This window comes from Rosa chinensis, chromosome 2 (assembly GCF_002994745.2).
Source record: "Rosa chinensis cultivar Old Blush chromosome 2, RchiOBHm-V2, whole genome shotgun sequence".
In the NCBI taxonomy this organism is placed as follows: domain Eukaryota; kingdom Viridiplantae; phylum Streptophyta; class Magnoliopsida; order Rosales; family Rosaceae; genus Rosa; species Rosa chinensis.
This window is the reverse complement of record NC_037089.1, coordinates 34,163,958-34,183,206: the sequence shown is the minus strand read 5'-3', so window position 1 is coordinate 34,183,206 and position 19,249 is coordinate 34,163,958. Positions and strand designations below refer to the sequence as shown.

Sequence of the window (19,249 nt, the reverse complement as noted above, 5' to 3'; positions counted from 1 at the left end):
ATGTCCCTTTTTCTTGGAGTAATAATTGAAAAATATATTCTTAATTTCTTGGCGATGTTTGATGATCTCATTATTCTTTCATTTGATTGATTGCTTGCCATAGATTAAGTTTGATGGACTAGAGAATGCTAGAATTCGCTCTTGTGCTTGTTGAGACTTTTGTCAATACATGGCCCTGATTCTGGAAGGGATAGAGGCAACCTAGGAATTACCACCATTGCCAAATAAGCATGTGTCCCTATTTGTGCCCGTCGTGGGACTCCCTTAGATAAACCCCTTTGAGCTTACATTAAGCCTTTTCTTTCATCACCCTTAAATCCTTAACCCTGAACCTTAGTATAGCTACACTCCTACCCTTTGTTCTAAAAACTTAGCGGAGCTATATTTTGGGACTTTACTTGAGGATTTGGCATTGAGAAAGAAGATTGAGAAGAGGTGAAAGTTCAAGTGTGGGGGTAGACTTGTCCATGAGAAAAAAAAAATTATGTGAAAGCCGTGAAAAAGAAATGGAAAAGAAAAAAAAAAATGTGTACGGCTAGAAAATGAAAAGAAAGAAAAGAAAAAACAAATGTATATGGATTTTAGTCCTCCATACTTGGTGAGTTTGGAGTTTGTTTTGAATTGAAGACCCACTATTGGAAAATTTGGTCTTTGTCCAATTCACTAGTTCGAGGGAAGTTTAGAGTGAAGATTTGGCCCAACATGAAGACATTAGGCCCTTTCATAAAACCTCTATGGGATGTGACGTTTTGATATATCTTGGTGGATTTCTAGAAGTCTCTACATCTACATGAGCTCTGCTAGGTTTTTATGACACTTTGTGAAATTCCTTACCTTTCGTTTCTTAAAACCTTGAGCCTTGGCCCCATTACAACCCTTAATAAGACCTTCTTGATCCTTAAGATGGGACAGCCTTTGATTTGTGGAGATGAGTTACAAGAGTTGAACCTATGGCTTGGGTCCATCCGTGCAAGTAGTTGATATCCTTCATGAGATATTTTCAAAAAATTATATTCACAAAGTGCTTTTCGTTTCTTATATATGTGAGCTATTTGATTGCCTCAAAATATTTTCTCTCACATATAATTGAGTGATTATAAGCTTTTAAGCATTGTCTTGAATTCTAAGAGAAGAAAGAGTGGATATACCTTGTGAGGATATGAATCATACTTGTTCGAAGCATGCTTAACAGAAACCATCACCATTGTCACAACCAAGTCCTACTTGTGTATGTGTGGATTATATGTTTTAATTAACTCTTGAATATCTACATATTGATTCTTGGTTGAGTGCTAATCTTGATGTAGTGAAAGTAGGAGATTTCTGAGACAAAAAGTTGAAGGGCAATAGAGTCATTGTTTTTGTAGAGTCTTTAATTTTCGTTGAGTGTTAGTGTGTGTCTTAGTGTGATTTTGCTAAGGGACTAGCAAAAGCTAAGTGTGGGGGAATTTGATAGGAGCATTTTAATGCGACGTTTTAACTGCATTTCCCTACATTTCTTACGTTATTTCCTTATTAAAATCCTGTTTAGGAAAGTTTCCATTCTTTGATTGGGAAAGTTCCTATTTGTAGAAAGTTTATATTTTTGTAGTTTCTATTTATCATTTTTAGTAAGTTGCCATTTTTCATTTTAGGAAAGTTTCTATTTTTCTTATTAGTTTCTATTTTTTTAGGACCTCCAAGCAAGTGGAAAATCTTGAGGAGGAAAATCAAAGTTGCAACCAAGTGGAAAATCTTGAGGAGGAAAATCAAAGTTGCAACCAAGTGGAAAATCTTGAGGAGGAAAATCAAAGTTGCAAGGAAGTGGAAAATCTTGAGGAGGAAAATCAAAGTTGCAACCAAGTGGAAAAACTTGAGGAGGAAAATCAATTCAAGTTGAACAAGTGATAAACATGTGGGAAGATATTTTTTACAAATTTGTCTAACATATCTAGCCCTTCATTTATGTTCATCTCCACCCTCCATTCATCATTTTTTGGGCTATAAATACACTTCTCCTCTCACTCTCAAAACACATTCCTTCATCCATCTCATCTCCTTGTCTCACCATTTCCTCTCCATTTTCCTTAGTCACCATTTCCTACAAATTCCTTCATCCATTTCATCTTCTTGTCTCACCATTTCCTCTCCATTTTCCTTAGTCACCAATTCCTTCATCCATTTCATCTTCTTTGTCTCTCCATTTCCTCTCCATATTTCTTTTCCATTCTCTAGTTTTCTTGTTCTTCATTTTCAAGCCAAGAGAAAGAGAAGCCATGCAATACATCAATTTCCTAACCGCCATCCACCCTTGTGTCGTCCCTAGAAGATTGCTTGCTTTCAAGGATCTTCAAGTTCTTTGTCTCAAGGCTTTATCATTCATCTTTCAAGGTGTATTATATCCTTTCTCTTGTTTTCTTTGTTTGATTTTGTAAGACTATGAATTCTAGTTAACAATAATGTTTAGGGCAAAGTTTAAGCCCAATTTCTATGTTTAAATAAAGTTTTCGAATTCTATAATTGTGATTCTAAGTTGCTTATGTGAGTTTGTTCGATTAAATTTGCTTTACAGAAAACTTTTATATGTTTATCTTATTTGGGTCGACACTTATAGGATTTGCATGTAATTGGTGCTAGGTTTAAGAACATGAAATCGACTTTCCGTTTTGTGTAACTTGAATCAAAAGTAGTAAAGGTTCTGGACAAGAATCGAATTTAATTGAAGAGGATTGCAATTAGGTGGACTTTTCCATAACTAAGTTGTACACTTGAGTTGATAGCCTTTCTCTATGTGTAATGCGTTGAACATGACATGATTGACTAGCTTTCTAGGGTTTGATTGCATGTTTGATAGGATTAATCTAGGTGCTTTCGCTTAGGTTAATTAGCATTGAAAAGTAAAATATGGGAAATCATTTGCTTTCGAATGTTTCACATGATCAACTCCTCTCTCATGACTTGGAAGAACAATTATAGGGTTTGAATCGAATTTGATTACATGGAATTGATTTTGATCTTTGTTCCTTGCGTTCCACCCTTGTATATATGTTTTTACATTTTCTTTGTTTTATTTATTTTAATTTTAATTTTAAGAATCCTAACCCCCCCCCTTATTTGTGTTTACTTGTATATATTTATTCTTTATTTTATTTTTGTAAATAATACTTTATTATTTTAATTCTTTATTTGTTTATACAATTGTATATATTTATATTCTTTATTTTATTTTTGTAAATAATACTTTTCTTTATTTGTTTCACAATTACAAGTGTACCCTCAATCCCCGGATAGAACGATCCCTATTTGCTTATACTACTAATGATATTTCAGGGTTAAATTGCGCGCTTGCTTCGAGCGCGTCATGTAGCTAGGTAGTGGACCCTTTGGTTTAATCTCAATTTTTATTTCTTGAAGTTAGTTTCTCAGAACTTGTCGAAAGTTAATCTTGTATCAAAAGTTTTTCTAAAGTCTTATTTCTTGAGGTTCGTTGTTCCTCGAGCAATCGTTCATACTAAGTTCTGGACGAACAAATTGAATTTAATAATTTAAAGAATTTTAACTCAAAAAAGTTTATAACCTTGCGCTGTGCATTTACGTAAATCAACTTTTCGGTTTATGTTTTAGGGTCTCGTGGCACTATGACGTGCTGAAGCTGGTAAGGTGCAATTTGGGACGTTACATGTAAGAGCTTAGGCCAATGACAGACCTTCTCCATCCTACTTATCCAGTACAGACCTCAGATTAGATGAAACCAGAGTATACAAGATGTAAAAGAACCTCTTTTTAGTATATTCCCGGTGAGAAATGAGAAAGACGACGTTATCATGTTGGGGCATGGCTTCCTAGGTAGAGATTTCCCAAGAGTGCCTTAACTCTCTGGGATTTCCTAGAGAAATCTTTTTCACAAAGAATCACTCTTGGCTACCTCTACGCTGTGCATTTTAACTACAGAGTCCAAGACGATTAACAAGACGATACCTTCTGGTAAAGGTGATAGGCGCCATTACTAATAGATAGTAGAGTAGGAACGAAAACAGACCAAGAATGTAGATGGAGTGTGGCGATCAAGAAATGAAGATTGCTCCCGACAGCTTTCCAGGCACGGCTGAGCAACCAATGCAGGAGAAGAGGGGCTCCGATCTCCAATTGAAGTTGAATTTCAGTTTCTAGGGTTTTTCTCTCTCAGAGAACTTGGGGGTTTTCGTTTCAGAAAGTCGGGGTTTATGAAATTGGGGCATTACAGAAAGTGGTATCAGAGTAATGCTTCCAAATTTTCGATTTGGTTCCAAGTTTTTGATTTTCTTCAATTTATAACCTCTGGTACTGGCTAGAAATGTTTTTGTCAGCTCATAAAATTTTAAATTTTGTTTGAGAAGTCTAACTTGAAAAATTGATCTTTACAAGAACGTGTTTTCAATATTTAATCAGCCATCGAGTTTTGAAGGTAGTGAGAACATCCAATTATGATTTGAAATGTTCGACTTCTGATTTCGAAGATCGAGTTTGAAAAAATGTTTCGGAAATTTTTTTAGAAAAATGTTTCCAAAATGGTTTCGGAAAGCATTTCGAGAAAGTGTTCGAAAAGCCTTTTAGCGAAGGATTAGTTTTATGATAGTGTTCAAATGTTTCAAATTTCGATGTTCGACCATTTACGTGTTTATATATGAGTCGACCTTGAAAATACGTTTTGTAGGAAAGACAAGTTTAGCAGAAATTGTTGTTTAACTCCAGTCTGATTTTAAATATTCGGGATTCGAAAACGAAGTCTTGTGATGTTTTAAAAAGTTTTTGGAAGTTCGTCTGGAGTCTTGATTCTCGTGTTTCATAACACCGAAAACTGTCAAGTAATCAGTTTGTTTGACTCTAGAATTATTTTCCGAACTTTGATTTGTTATTGATCAGAACTATTTTATTCTTCTGTTGGGTTCCTAAATTCGGAAATCGTTATGCTTCCATACAAAGATTGAATTATATTTCGATTTGCTGTTGTGTTGGACTTGTGATTATGATCTATTGCTTGTTCGAATGATGAGTAATTGTTGGATCCACTTTCAAATTTTGTTTGTTAATTTGTCTATTGATTTATTCAGTGAAACCAGTTTGTTTAAATTATGCTTGTTGTTATTGTTGTTGGACTTAACACTTGATCCTTCTCTTGGAATCTTATCAAGTCTGGTTCATTTGATTGCTCTTGTAGACTCGGTTGTTGTTATTTAGAATATAATCTTTTCAAGTCCAACTATGACATGTTCATAATTACGATCCTGAAAGACATGTTTGCTGACAAACCTGTTTGATCTTCTAGTCCTGCTAATACACATTCAATAGTTTGTCAAACATCAGAATTCTTGCATGATATTTGTAATTATCTATTCATAGTCCTATACTCTTTGCGTTTGTAATACACGAGAACTTTTGTTTTGATAGTTGGTCAAAGATCAAACTTTTCTAAAAGGTGTGAGTAATCAACTGTTCATCGTCCTATATTCTTTGAATTTGTACAGATTTTATAGCTGTCTTTTTGGGATGAGGAACAAACTATTTGTTTATAATTACAAGCTATAGTTGGAGTTCCTACATGTAAATGAATGTGATAATTTTGACTCTTGTTTCCTTCATCTGTTGTGTGAATTTGCAAAAATATGTTCTTTCTGTTAGAGAGAGGAAGTCTGACACTATGCCAAAAAGTCATTCAGACGACACGCATCAGACGACATAAGTTTTGTTTTATGTCGTCTGAGTTTTTCAGACGACATAATTTTCTTTTCTGTCGTCTGAATATACACTAAAACCATACTGGTTTAATTTGAAAAATGGTGAGCATTCAGATAACATATTTGTGTAGTTGTAAAAGGTGGTGATTTCCTATCTCAAATTTAGATAAATGGTGAGCATTCAGACAACACTTATATGTTGTTTGAAAAGATGGGAAAAAACCCTAGCAGAAATTTTAGATTTCCCTCCAACAAGTTGAATCTTTTCCCTCTTAAGCGCCCAAACCTTATAGTTAACTAATCAATAGGGTGATATTTAGACAACATATAAGTGTTGTCTGAATAAGGTGAGTTTGACTTTTTTTGTTTTAGGTCTCTTTTGGCATAACATAAACCCTTCGTGTTTTTTTTCATTCCCACAAATTCTGTCTAAAAATCTCTCTCCTTCAGGCTTCAGCAAAACCCGGCCCCGTCTTCCTCTCCATCTCTCTCATTTCCTTCCCCAAACCCCGCAACCTCCCCAACAACCACCGCAATCACTTTCAATCAAAAACCAACTGCCGTCGCCACTGGGCGTGGCAAACCCACCTAAATCTAGTCGCTAACCCTAATCCCTCATTCCCTCAGCCTCTATTCGAGATTTTGACTGACCCTGACCCTCAGCCTCTCTTCGACTCACTCCCTCTGTCCCTCAGTTTCAGTCGCCGCCGACCCACCGCAAAGTTCGACGGTTCGGCCTTATCTCTAAGCTAGCTCTAACCTCTCAGTCAGTCATCTCACTCCCTCAACCTCTCTAAGCTAGCTCCTATTCGTAATCTCGAACCGCTGAACCGCCGACCCACGGCTTTGCTTCGACCCACTGTAAGTAAACCTTCTCTCTATACTTCATTGTTGGGATGTTGGTCTCCGACCCATCGATCTCCAGTTAATAGATTTAATTATTTGAAATTTCATCTCACAACTCTCAATCTCCCCCAGTCCCTCATCTGAAATGTTGTTGGACAAGGAGGTGGCGAAGGAGGTGACGAAGGCGGTGAGGAGGAGTTGTTGGAGAAGGAGGTGACGAAGGCGGCGGAGTCGCTGTCGTCTTGCACACTTAACCCCACGAACCCAACACATCCATTTCTCCAGAATGCACTCAACTCCTCCATCGTCGATTCCAAGACCAGTGTGTCGTTTCTGTAGGTCCTGGCAGGGACTCGGCGATTTCTGGGATTTGGGTTGATCCCTCTCTTATGGCAGTCCCTCATTCTTAAGGTTTTGTTTGATCAGATCCCTTCGCCTCTTTGTCTGTTTATTTTTTGATCGAACATAAATAAGGTGGGGTATTTACTGATCGAACATCTGTTCATGGACAATCAGCGTATCCCTCTGGTTCTCCATCAAAAGCCGTATGCATTTCGCCTTATCAGAGACTCTCTGCTAATGTTCCTGTTCAACTTCATGAGAGGTTTCAAGGTCCGTCATACTCTTAACCTTCGTATCCATTATTATATCTGCCTGATTTCCCTTTTATATTTTTGATGTATTATAGAGTTTTGATTGGGATTCTGGAAGCACACACGTCTATCATTGTTACGTCAACGTGGATGGGAGTTACAGATTCAAGGTTTGTATGCTTACCTCTCTGTTATAAGTTGAATGTTTTGTTTACATGTTTGCAAATGTATACACAGGAGGAGCAGAAGTTGATTATTAAGTGAAACAGTAATGTAGATATTATATCTTGAAATGTGCTTTCAGTAAAACAATTGATCTACTGAAGAATCAGGTGGGATCCTGCTATTTTGTTGGATAATGCAGCTTTGTTGTTGGTTGGGAATTCCAGCTTGCTTATATGACTTATATGCTTATATCTCGTAGACTGCCTTTCTTTTTTGTTTTGTAGACTATAAGATTAGCTTTTTGTTTTTGTTTTGTCATCAGAAATTCTTTATCTATGGTACCAGAAAGTTTAGGCTATCACTCCCTAATTTGTATGTCTAGTTGCTTCTTTGCAATCAGTATTTTGTTTTTCTCTTTTTGTTTCTCATCACAGGAAATAAGTAGGAATTTCGAAAAATTAGCTTCAATGATGGATACATTTGTACATCCATTTTGATGTTAAGGAAATTTCTTGTAGCAGTAGTCCAAAGGATCCAAAGTTTGTGTACCGTACTTGTTTACCAAATGATGGTCTATGTTAGTAGCTTATTTGTTAAAGAAATGAGACACTGCCCGATCATTTGGTACACAAATATGGGATCCCTAGCAGTTCTTGCAGAAGCTTATTAGATATTTAACACAATAAAAAAGTGAAGGGTTTGCATTTGGGTTGTTTAGCATCTACGGTTGACTTGCTTTACGTTCTTTTAGTTTCGGTTTTAGAAGAGTTTGGGTAACGGGGCAGTGGAGAGTAGGTTTTCTTGTTTTGGTCGACTCTTGTAAAAGAAAAGCACTTTTGTTTGTAAGTACCACTTGGAATCCTTTTGGGATCTAATTGCTAACTTAGTTCTGCTGTGAACATATTCTTTACCTTTTTATTTATAGCAAATTAATAGCTCATTGTTGTACAACTCTTATTGTAACATGATGAGCTTAATGCAGAGGAACTTCTTATGTACTTTTCAAATTACAAAATATGGAACGAAAGCTCAATATGAAAGATTTCCAGAAGGGAGAGGCCGATGTCAATTGAACTATGATAGATGAGACATAGATTGAAAGGAGGCATAGATGGTAGATGAGGGAGAGGAAGAGTCTGGTAAGTCCTCCGAACTTTGTTTCACTTTCTCTCACTTTCTATTTTTCTGCCTCAGTGTTGCTTTTTTGGTTCAGATAAGGTAATTGAATTCAAGGGTTTGTGCAAAGACTTTTGGGGGTATTAATTTCTGCAATTTCTTTTAACTTTTTAGGTAATTTATGTGGTTTTGATAATGGGTTTTATGAAAAAAATTTATTAGACGAACGGTAGAGGTCTACTAATTAATGCTATAGGTTGGGGATTGTTGATTGTGTCCTGCTGCGTTGTATTGCTGCTACGTTGTTGCTAATGAATTAGTTCTTTTCCCAGTTGTCCTGCTGCAATCACTATTTTGCATTGATTGGTATGATTCCCTTCATTTTGGATAGTCTTGTATGCTGATGTAAACTCATTTTATTGGTCATTTGTAATTCAAGTGCATCTAATGTTATTGTTCTTTTCGATCTGTATTTCTTTGGTCAAGGTTACATATAGTCAGCTTTCTGATATTCTCATTGTCACTGTGAACTGATTTATCAGCTTATACATAAGACTTTACTTGTTCTTATGAACTGATTTGATCACAATTTGTTCCCTGCTGTAGTTTTTTCTGGTGCACAAGAGATATTCAAGCTTCTCCCTCATACTTCTGTGGAGCGAAGCAGACTCCCAGGGATATTTGGGATGGTGTGTACGAAAACTCTTTCTGCATATATGTTTATGAGGAATCCCTTCTTATCCCTTAGTTTTATATGTTTTCCTTATGGTTAGGCCAAGGATGCTGCTCAACCCACCAGGACTTCAACAAGGGTCTTCCAAGTATATGGTTGTGTTGTGACTTGTAAAGACATGGTTGAACACAAAGATCCCAAAAAATCATTTGACAAAGTAAGTTCCCTCTTTGTCATTTTTTATCGACTTGATTGTTGTCATGGTCTAATAACTAACCCAATTATTGCATTGTATTTCAGGCTGATTATTATGTACATGCAGAACACTACAACCCGGTTTTCCATGAAAAAAATAGCTCCTTATGCATCTGTAATTGGTCTGTATTACACTCTTCCATCAAATAATATGCTATTAGTCTGTTACAGTTCATATTGATGATTCAATGCGTATGTGGGTAAATTTGTTTAATATTTTATTCTTTCCTTTTCTTTGGCAGTGAATTGTATGTATTGGGAGAAAAGATATCCTCGATTATTGAGTACCAAGCAGTTTCAAGATTTAACAAGGAAAGGATGTAAGCTTGTTGGTATCTCTGATATAACACGTGATGTAGGGGGTCAATAGAGTTTGTTAATCAAACCACCCAAATTGACTCACCTTTCTTCAGGTACAGAATTAACACATTCATTTGTTATTAAAAATGGTAGGCTATATTTGTTCTATATCAACTTCAACCATGGTTTTCAGATATGATCCAATGAAAGATTCTTACCATCAAGACATGGAAGGTGATGGTGTGGTATGTTCAGCTGTGGACATTTTTCCAACAGAATTTGCAAAAAGGGTACCTTTCATCAAGGCATTTTGTTCAGTAAATGTAATAATTTTTAGGATACTTAAAAGACCAGAATGTGAAATACTTCTCATTTTCATGAAACTTGCAGTTTTATAGTGGAAAGGCTTCCAAACACTTTGGAGACATATTATCAGAAATTTTTGGCTATTTGGCTTCTACAAAAGACATTAAAAAGTTACTTGCACACTTGACAAAAACTTGCATAGCCCATGGAGGAACACTTACCCCATTGTATGGATACATTTATCCATGCGAAAATGTGATGACTCAAAGTAAGTTTCAAATCCATCTCATGTCTTACCCCACCCCTCTATATACTTGCCTTGCCTTCATTTTCTTGTCTTTTCTTTGTTGATCTAATAATTATGTACTAGTTACATGTTATCTTTCTGCATTTGCAGAGAATCATCAAAAGACCATGCTAGTCACCACTTTAACAAGAAGTACACCACGTTAGTAAGTACCTAAAGAGTTTTTGGATCATGATACTTGGGTGTTGCTAATTGCTCCTCTTTCATTATTGATGAACATTGATGAATGCACTCTAAATGATAGGTATCTCTCAGTGGTCACTTGTTTGATCAATTTCTGATAAATGAGGCCTTAAATATTATTGAACCTGCAAGTGGATCCTTCCACTTAGTGAAGTGTCAAGTTGGTCCGAGTTCTCATGCTATGTCATATTCAGAACTCGAAGTGAGTAGGCCTCAAGTGCTTTTCGATCATATGAGACTTACGTCCTCTTTCTCTATCTACCTAATTAGCTGTCTCTTTAGAATTACTTGTAACTGAATTTTGCGGCAGAATAGTTTTGGTTTGATGAAACTACAGTTCTTAGGTTAGACACTTGGTACCTTGCTTAATATAATTGCATTGTATTTCTTCAATATTTTGTTTATTATTCTGCTAAACTGCTTTGTCCTTGGTTGCATGATATCTGATCCAGCAAAACAAGGATATAACTTCATTCTATGTGCATATTATCTGCAGGGTTATGCATATATACTCACGCAGCCCGGAATACCTTCCGTTTTCTATGACCACTTCTATGATTCGGGTGATTCAATTCATGATCAGATTGTGAAACTGGTACAGCAGTGTAGCTAGGTAGTTCCTTTATTAACTTGTGTCTAGTAGATTCTTCATTCATTAAGCATTTGGACTTGTCTGTAGATTCAGATTAGTAGATATGAGACATTTTGAACTGATCGATGCTCATGATTAGGTTGTGTACATAAGACAATGGTGGATTAATAGAAATTGCAATGAATGATTTTGGATGTGGGTTTCATACTTTCATGAATGGGCAATTTTAATTTCCAGAATGCATGCATACCAATTGTAACAGGGGACTACTAATATGTGTTATCTCAAATTGCAAGCTACAACAAAAGCACACCAAAATGTGTGGTTGCAGCTAAACAAAAACAACACAAAAATCAAATAGAAGTCTATTGTCTTTTTGGCATTGGGACGACAGAAAATTGTAGTCTAAAGGGCAAAACAACAACATAAGTTAGACGAAAGTGTTGGCTAAAACGTATAATAACAACAAATAAGTGTGGTTGGAATCAATCACAGACAACATAAAAAGACCTCATAAAAGACCTTTCACACAACACTTAAGTGTCGTATGTATGTACCCTAGAACGACACTTAATTGTCCTCTGATGCTCTTTACGACCACATATAATTGTCGTTTAAAGTAAATTAGCACAACCTTTAAATGCTGTTGTATGAGAGAAGACACTACATAAGAGTCTTCATATTTCTTATTTAAGGGCATTCAGACCACATAAATAAGTCTTGCAAATATGCTTCACACAATAGTATTTAAAAAATACTGTGGTTGTTTTGTTTATCAGACAATACAAAACTGTTGTTTGAATGCTTTTAAAGAAACATATCACAATGTTCCCAAAATGCAAAACTCATCAGACGACACAAGACTTTTATTTTTTTATGTCGTCTGAAAAATCAGACGACAGAACACTTCTGTCGTCTGATGCCCCCAAGAGACAACACCGTACTAGACGACACATTTTTGTTCGTTCAGACGACAGAACTGTTCTGTCGTCTGATGCACTTTTTGGCATAGTGTGAAGAGGACATTATTTGCATACTAGTCATCAAAACTAACAGCATGAGGCACAAAACCACATTTTGGAACAAACTGTTACCACACGCGTCGCCTATCTTGTTCAGATGCTCACTATGATTAAATCACCCTCGATTATGATTAAATCACCCTCGATCGCTGAATCTGACACTGAAATTGTCTTTATTTTCAGCAGATTGTGCACAGGTTGTGTCAATCTAAATGGAATAGGTGTTTCAATCCTTAGAAGTCAGGGTGTAGTTTGTATTGCACTGAATGGCAAAGAAATATTCACTGGCTGCATCAACCTCAGGGGATATATTTTCTAGATTTGTTATACCAAACACAGCTTATTTTCCTTTCAATTTTTTGTTTTTAAAAACCTTCTTTTCTGGTTGTTTTTGTTAACCTCTAGTTTTGATGCTAATTAGTTGCATACGTTTAATTGTTACCTTGTTCTCTAAGTCTTAAGTAAAAGAATTTACATTTTGAATGACATGATAACAAATTCCAAATAAGATTGTGAAAATGTGAATATGATAGTCTCAGTTCATCTTGTATAAATATTTTTTGGCCACTGTAAAAAAAAAACAAAACAAAAAACCACATTGCTAGTTAGAGTTTTGTAGTTCAGGTTGTAATTGCTATTGTCATCTTTTTCCTACCAGGGCCGGCCTTGCTGCTGGGCAGCATTGGCGACCGCACAGAGCACAACAAAGAGGGGGCACCAGATTTTTAAAATAAGATTTAATATATATATATATATATATATATATATATAATTATATATAAAAATAAGTAAGGAACGTTAAAATTTTTTTTTGCAGATTTCTAGACGCAATTATTCCAGCATCTTGTCTTCTTTCTTTTTCTAATTGCACGCACGATGCCATTATTCCAACGTCTCTTACTCTCTCCCAAACCTTGAAATCAAGCAAATTCTCTTTGAATTGGTTTCAATGGTTGTTCAATCCTTCAATTTCTTCTCATCATTTATCATCACCACTCTTTCTCCTCTCTATGCTTATGTTCTTCTATGGTGTTCATATGAATTCTTCGAGTTTCCATCAATGTAGGCTGAGGTACAAATCAAAATACGTATTAGGTGTTTTTCAATTTTGATTTTGGGTTACTTGATTTCTGGGTTCTGTTGATTGCTAATTCGTTTTCAATTTTCAATATTAGGTGCAATTGGAAGTTGGAGTTCCAAGTCGATCTTGAGCAGAAAAGGAAAAATAAGAAGGAGCAAAGTTGATTCCACGTTTTATTGTTCTATGCTCAAGTATTTACATTCAAAGTTTAGTAGACTGATGTTTGGCTTCTCTTTATTAGAGATGTCAATTATTGAAAATTTCTTTTTTTCATTTCATTTTATTGATGTATATATATTTTTCGCCCAGGCCGGGCCTTGAAAAACTTAGGGTCGGCCCTGTTTCCTACAAATACCCTTCTTCTTGTTTTCAATTTATGGTTAGTGTGATTCTAAATGTTGATCCCTTAGCCAATTATTTTTCCTTAACAAGATGAAGATGACTAGAGTTTCCTTGTTTCTTTCTTCCACCTCTTCTTCTATTAATTCATATTCTAAAAGTTTTTTATGATTTCTTTTCTATTATTTGAATCATAAATGTAGTTGATGGTCTTTAACTAGTCACCAATTGTTTGAACCATGAAAGAAAAATGTCTTTTAAGAACTCTGTTATAATTTTGTAATGTTTCTTTATAAACCAACTATCTTGTTTTCTAGACTTTCTATCTAGCAAATCATAATCATAAGATAAGCTTGCGAAATGCGAGTACCGCTACTGCACACTAGTCGGTGATTTCAAATGCACACTAGTTGTTTTGTATTTTTTTTTCATTAGAATTGTACTTCGGTCGGTTTTGTCTATTGCCTTTTGATTTTGTGCATTATCATTAATGTATTAACTAATTTGATCTGTTGATGACATTATTGCATCTTCATCCTACGAAATTTTTATTGAGTATTTGCATTGTTTTCGAAGTGTTACCAGTAAGCTAATAACCTCGAAAGTTGATGTTCATTTTTGTTTTGTTTTTCCTGTGGATGTCTGTGAACATTACCATCCAATTGGTGCCGGAAAACTTACCGAACTGGCCTCTTTTGTGTCAGTTTTTGGTTAGCTGAGAATAAAATCGGAAATAAATTGAAGACACGGAATTAATAAAATTAAAAAATTATTAAATTTTAATTGTGGTGTCAAAATATGTTAAACTTAAAGGGAAAAAGATATAAACAGTACCCAACCTATGGCCCACTAGTAACTTCAGTACCCAAGTTTTCAAAACTATCACAATAGTACCTGAAGTTCGGACCCCGACCCAACTTTAGTACCTAAAACACTGTTGGCCGTTACGGAGTTAGTCAATTGTCAAATTTTGAAGGGTATTTTTGTCATTTCACTAAATTTCTTCTTCTTCCTCAAGGTCTCTTCATCTTCTTCTTCCTCCTAACTCTGTCATCATCTTCTCCGGACTTGGATCTGATCAGGCATCACCCATCTTTCTCTCTTTTTTTCCTTTTCTTCGGGCTGGGTCACAATTTTTTTTTCCACTCTTTCTCTCTTCTTCCTTTTTTCTTTTCTCTCTTCTTCTTCCTTCCCCTGCTGGTAGATCGAGGGTGGGCAGGCTGTAGGCTTGCTGCGCTGGGTGGGCTGCGCAAGCGCAGGAGCGGGACGCAGGGCTGCTGATGCTGGGGCAATAGCGCGGAGGGAGATGTACGCGCAGAGGGGGGGGTAGGCGAGGCTGCTGGTCTGGCCGGGGCTTCGCGGCAGGGGGGGGACGCTGGGCTAGAGAGGAGGAGACGCGGGGCTGCTGGAACCAGCGCTCGGCCTGGTGTGCTCGTCTGGCCAGCTGTGGGGTTTCACGGCAGGGGGGGACGCTGGGCTGGAGAGGAGGAGACACGGGGTTGCTGGAACCAGCGCTCGGCCTGGTGTGCTCGTCTGGCCACCAACGATTCCACCACCGAGATCGCTCACTGAGTTCCCTAAACTCTCCCTCTCTCTCTCTCTCTCTCTCTCTCTCTCTCTCTCTAGTTGAAAATAGAAATTTTTTCCTCCTAATTTTTCATTTGAAACATACACACAAGATTTCTTTGGGTTGTGATTGCAAAATGGATTTGAGCCTATATTCTTTCCCTAACCTCCCCTAAAGATGCTTGCCGATTAGCCTTGGTCTCCTCTGCGTTTGAATTTGCAGATGGCAACCATGGTGGGAACTGGGAATGGTGGAGGTAAAGACAGAGGGTCGGTTTTACCCCTAAGAAAATGCCACGTGACATGATAGTTAACGCAGTCATGGACGGCGGGTATGAAAGTTGGGTCGGGCAGGATATTTTGGGTACCATTGTGATAGTTTTGAAAACTTGGGTACTGAAGTTACTAGTGGACCATAGGTCGGGTACTGTTTGTATCTTTTTCCCAAACTTAAATTGGTTTTGTTAGAGTTGCACACAACAGATTGCATGGACTTCTCTTAATTGACGTGTCTGCCTCGACCACAATATTGACTACTCTTTGTTTCTTTTCTCATGCTCTCTGCCTTTTCTTTTCTCATCATTTTCTTATAGTTCTTCTCATCATCTGCTACTACACACTGGTCAGTGATTTCTACTGCACACAAGTCGGTGATTTCAAATGCACATTGGTCTTCTCCAATTGAATAATGATAGAAATGAAAAAAAATAGATCTAAGAAGTAAGAACTATATCTAAAAATTTTGTACTTAATGACAAACCGAACTGAAGTCCAAATCAAAACTGACATTGGTTACACGACGAAGTCGGTTGTGATAAATCTTATCCGATTTTAGTGCCGGAAATTAAAAAAACCAGCAGGCCGGTTCATTCATCAGTTCTAGACTTTTGGTCAACAAATCTCCCTGACCACCGAGTCCACCCCTTATTGCATTGATTGGTAGAGAAATGATGAAGGCTAATGTAAAACATAGCCAAAATTCTTTTATATAAGAGGTATAATCATGTCCTTAGGAGTAATAATAATGTCCATTAGGGCACGTTTACTTACTTGGAAGGAAAGGGAATGATTACGGGGTAAAAACATTCTTGCGTTTACTAACACATAAATGAATCGGAATGATTCCGGGTAAAAGAATTCATGCGTTTACTAACACATGAATGAATCAGAATAAATGTAGGCCCCACCTCTTTATCAGGAATCGGTTCCTGAATACTCAGGAATTCGATTACAAAGGGCGAAGATGGGTTTAGAAATCATTCCTCCGGAATCAATACCGATTCATTTCTTCTCCCATTCCACTTGTCTCCGATTCATGAGTATTTTCTATTCCAGGTATAATCAAGTCCATTATTAATCTGATTAGACAGGACCCATTTATAATCATGTCCTTCACATATTACTTTGTTGATTTTTGGACTTTGATTAAAGAAGGGCAATTGTTGTTATTTTGAAAATTTAACCTTAAACTTTATTGGCTTACTTTTTTTTTTTTTTTTGAATTGGCCAGAGGGACAATAATATCATTCATCACAAAACAGAATATGCCGTTACATATCATTTCGCTGCCATTTAAGGATATAAGCACACAAGAAGATAATGGTAGTACCCACAGTGATACATACAATAGACCTATCAATTAGACATCAAATACGAAGAGGTAGCGGGGATCCTCCATTGGTATTACGCCGGAGGCGCTAGAGATTTAGGTTCCTAATACCATTTAAGTAGACAAAAGCTAAAAACATAGGGTTGGGCCAAAGGCCTAAACCCCAGCCCAACATAGCAATGGACTAGGGCAGAACCCCAGCCCAACAGTTAGCTACAGGCCCAAAAGGGAACAGTCCAAGGACACCATCACAGTTGGCTTACTTGATAAAGACACACACACACACACACAGATATATATATATATATATATATATATATATATATATAGACACACACACACACACTATTATTAAGAGAAGAAGATTTGATAGCCAAAATCAAAATTTTTTACAGAAATGACCCTAAAAGATTAAAAGACTTTGAGAATTAATTAAATCAGAGGGATAATTATGATAATTAAAAATTATATATTTATTAAGAAAAATAAACAAAATAAATCCCACAATCCACTTTTCTCTTCTACTAACTTTTCTCTACAATTCTTTTTTTGATGGAAATAGGTCAGCCCTTTCATTAAAATTCAGCAAAGAGTATAAAAACAAAACACCCCTAAGGGGTCGACAGACAGAATTGTTCCTTAGAACCTCATGAAACCCTATTCTAGAAGAATAACATCTCAAAAAATCCCGAGTACACCCACCTTTTAGGAAATCCACGCACCATTATTCTAACAAAAACCAAGAAACCTCGAAACAGATATAAAATGGTTTCAGCTAAGGCTCTGATTTTTGTGACCCAAACAAAATTAAACAGTACTACAGGCCTTGGAGCCCGAAACCATCTAGCCCCCTAGTAAAAGGGTAATCCAACCCACTTGAAACCCTAGCCCAGTGAGCCCAAAGTTGAAGCCCACAGACCCGTTCCAGGCCCAAGAAGCCTAGCCATTCCAAATGTAGGCCCAAAGGGTAGGGTAAACCAAAGGCCTAACCCATTGAGCCTACGTATGTCTTTCCAGCCAAACACCACCAGCCGCGCCGCTGCTGACATTAACCGTCAGAGCCGCCACACCATCATCTTCGTCCTCCCCACGAAGTTTAATGAACACAGCCATGTCCGCAGTAATCCTTCTATTGGAAATCGATCCTGTTCCAACCCAGCCATAGGGATAACGCCCCACACCATCAGCTCCTGCTCGATCCCAACAATCCATCACCTCCAAGGTACCTCCGATCGGATCTGAACCCAAATAGACTTGAGCCCAGCCGTCAATGAATTCCCATCCGACCTCGCCCAAAACAAAAGCCCCAGCGTCGCTTAAAATGAACGAGAAAACTAGTGTCTTCTCAGCCAAACTGACCGCCATCATGAGACACCGTCGAAGCCAATCGCCGCTGCTGCAAAGTAAGGGAGAAGAAAGAGGAGTGCTGCCACCCTTCCAACTCCAAATTGCCGAGCCACTACGTAGTCGGGAAACCTCTCCACCGAGAGTCAAGAAATTTGCAACACTGTTGCCGCCAATCAAGGCCGACTGCGGCTTGAGGGTTTCTCTCGAGAGAGAAAGAGAGAGCATTTTTGCTGCAATCATTTACACATGTCCACCGTTTTTCTTCTATTGTCTTTTCATTTTTATTGTGTGACCAAAAAAAAAGGAAATATTTGCACATGCAGAGCATGTGTGGAGGAAAGCTAATGTGTGTGTGTGTGTGTGTGTATCTATATATATTTGCAACGGAAATTAATTTTTGGGGCCATGACCATTTACACAATTTTAGGATAAAAATTGCCCACTTACTCCACTAAGAGTTTTTCACTCCCATTTACCCAATTTAATATTTAATGACAGTTGTACCCTTAACTTTATTAATTAATTACATGTGCCTTGGCTCTCTCCACTCTCCCCGATCTACTCTTTCTCTCTCATCCCCCACTCTCTCTCTCTCTCTAATCCATGGCTTCTTTGAAAAGAGCCTATGCATTACAGATCTACGGCCAACGCCGCACCAAACACAGCCCATCTTCCCCTCTGCCGGTCCCAGCACTCCACAACACCACCACCCGCGCACCCAGAACAGAGAGATGCCGGGCTCCAAACTAGAAACCAAAGCGCCGCCATCAACCGACCCCTCAAGCCAAAGATATCGTCGCGCCCTCCACCAGTGGCGTCGTGTTCCAGTCCAGATCCGGTTACAGTCCAGATCCCCTCCGATCCCTTCCCACTGCCATGCCTCTGTCACAACAGCAAACACCGCCCTTGTCTCTGGGCACCAGACGTCGCCGTCACCCCAAAACACACCCCGACCACTCCTGCATCGGCCTCACTCTCCGGTGGGTGCCCAGAGCAATTTCTGGCTGCCCAGAGGATTTTTTTTTTTTTTTGGTATACTGAGATTTTTTTTAAATTTTTATAGATATATTTTTTTGTATCTATAATGTATTCATTTTGGTTCATTTGAGAGCAATAATATGATTATTGGAGGGTACTAATATGATTATTGGGGCAATTATATGATTATTAGGAGGCAATAATATGATTATTGGGGGACAATAATATGATAATAAATTGATCAATTGTGCCTGTAGTGTGTTCATTTTGGTTTTGGG

At 37.4% G+C, this 19,249-nt stretch overlaps 1 long non-coding RNA gene and 1 pseudogene across 1 annotated transcript; both read left to right on the top strand.

Moving 5' to 3' along the window:
* Positions 1–8,408: 8,408 nt before the first annotated feature.
* LOC112184182 lies at positions 8,409–10,786 on the top strand (annotated as a pseudogene).
* A 50-nt stretch (positions 10,787–10,836) lies between these two features.
* On the top strand, positions 10,837–11,223 carry LOC121048945. The gene is made up of 2 exons (XR_005805441.1): positions 10,837–11,032; positions 11,117–11,223. It is a non-coding gene; the product is annotated as an uncharacterized LOC121048945 (long non-coding RNA).
* The last annotated feature ends 8,026 nt before the right edge of the window (positions 11,224–19,249 follow it).